Raw genomic sequence first — 1,979 nt, forward strand, 5'->3', positions numbered from 1 at the left:
TCCCAGAAGGAAGCCTCTTCTAAAGATGATGCACAAGAAAGCCCGCAAACAGTTTGCTGAAGACAAGCAGACTAAGGACATGGATTACTGGAACCATGTCCTGTGGTCTGATGAGACCAAGATAAAACTTATTTGGTTCAGATGGTGTCAAGCGTGTGTGACGGAAACCAGGTGAGGAGTACAAAGACAAGTGTGTCTTGCCTACAGTCAAGCATGGTGGTGGGAGTGTCATTGTCTGGGGCTGCATGAGTGCTGCCGGCACTGGGGAGCTACAGTTCATTGAGGGAACCATGAATGCCAACATGTACTGTGACATACTGAAGCAGAGGATGATCCTCTCCCTTCGGAGACTGGGACGCAGGGAAGTATTCCAACATGATAACAATCCCAAACACACCTCCAAGATGACCACTGCCTTGCTAAAGAAGCTGAGGGTAAAGGTGATGGATTGGCCAAGCATGTCTCCAGACCTAAACCCTATTGAGCATCTCAAGGTCTCTAACATCCACCAGCTCCGTGATGTCGTCATGGAGGAGTGGAAGAGGACTCCAGTGGCAACCTGTGAAGCTCTGGTGAACTCCATGCCCAAGAGGGTTAAGGCAGTGCTGGAAAATAATGGTGGCCACACATTATATAACATAATATTGACACTTTGGGCCCAATTTGGAAATTTTCACTTAGGGGTGTACTCACTTTTGTGGCCAGCGGTTTAGACATGTTGTCACATAAAAAGATATTAATATAATATTTACAAAAATGTGAGAGGTGTACTCACTTCTGTGAGATACTGTATGTATATATATATATTCAGACATTATTATAAACTATTTAAAATATTATTTATTATGGAAAACAACCAGTAGTTGTAGTAGTAATAATAATGATTTTAAATAATAATAATAATAATGATAATAATAATAATAATAATATATATATATATATATATATATATATATATATATATATATATCCTTTCAGATCCACCATTCCCATCTCCAGGAACATGCAGAGCACTACTGCCTGGAAAACAAACAGGGATTGACTATTAATTTATTATGACTGGAAACAAAAAATCCTGTGGGATTCGAACCTGCAACCTTTCTTTTACCAGTCCAGATTTTTACCCACTAAAAGTGCAGTTGATGAAACTGAATTTACAGCGTCCCACACAACCGCAGCGACACCCAATCGAGTCTGATCCTGTGATTGGCCAGATTAAATTCAGCTGAAGTCTGGTGAAGTAGATTCTCATCATAGGGCACCAAAGCCATCTTCAGCTGTTAAAATGCATGAAAAGACCACAAAATATTTTGTTGATTTACTTTCAATACATTAATCATAAAATAAAAGTGAATTATAGAATGTCATATCTGATAGCCTTTTTTATGTCATGCTATATGTAGTAGGCATGTACATACCTATTTGTAAATCCACCGAGTTAACAGTTCCTTATTCTGTAACGTTTTAAAATTATTTGCTTGCATAGCAAGAAAAATGAGAAAGCTTCAAGAAAAACCCCATACAGACTGTTAGTAAACAAGAGAGACTTCAGCGTCTGTCGTTCGTCTGTTTTTACTGCTGTCAGTCGTGACTCACCTGCGCCATCTGATGTTTAGGCGTGTAACTGCTAGTGGCGTTTGATCGTTCACGAAGGAACATTCCTAGATGAGCAACATCTTATTTTTCGTTTCACTATTAAATATACAAGAATGCAGTATTTATCACACACTAAATGTTTTTTTCTTCCTCTGAAGAGTTTTCACGACACACATATTATTACAGCAACTGTTCAAATGAATCGAATGTCTACACAAAACACAAAATCTAAGTTTTACACTGACTCTAAATACTAAAGTAATTTATTCTGAGAATTACTGTCAGGCGGACAGAATAGGGCTGATTAGAACTCATAGGCCTATAACAATAATTCAATATAAAATAAAATCATGAAAAAAACACTGACTGAAGCAAATGTGAGA

General features: G+C 37.9%; 1 long non-coding RNA gene across 1 annotated transcript in view; it reads right to left on the reverse strand.

Annotated features, from left to right (window-relative positions):
* Positions 1-1,590, reverse strand: part of LOC107587006 (uncharacterized) — a 3,914-nt gene extending 2,324 nt beyond the window's left edge. Inside the window, exons 1-2 of the long non-coding RNA XR_001609423.1 lie at positions 1,419-1,590; positions 1,091-1,277 (exon numbers count right to left, since the gene is read on the reverse strand). This is a non-coding gene — a long non-coding RNA (uncharacterized lncRNA). The remainder of the gene's footprint in view (positions 1-1,090; positions 1,278-1,418) is intronic.
* Between the last annotated feature and the right edge of the window lie 389 nt (positions 1,591-1,979).

This window comes from Sinocyclocheilus grahami, unplaced genomic scaffold (genome assembly GCF_001515645.1).
Source record: "Sinocyclocheilus grahami isolate Dianchi unplaced genomic scaffold, SAMN03320097.WGS_v1.1 scaffold87.1, whole genome shotgun sequence".
NCBI lineage: Eukaryota > Metazoa > Chordata > Actinopteri > Cypriniformes > Cyprinidae > Sinocyclocheilus > Sinocyclocheilus grahami.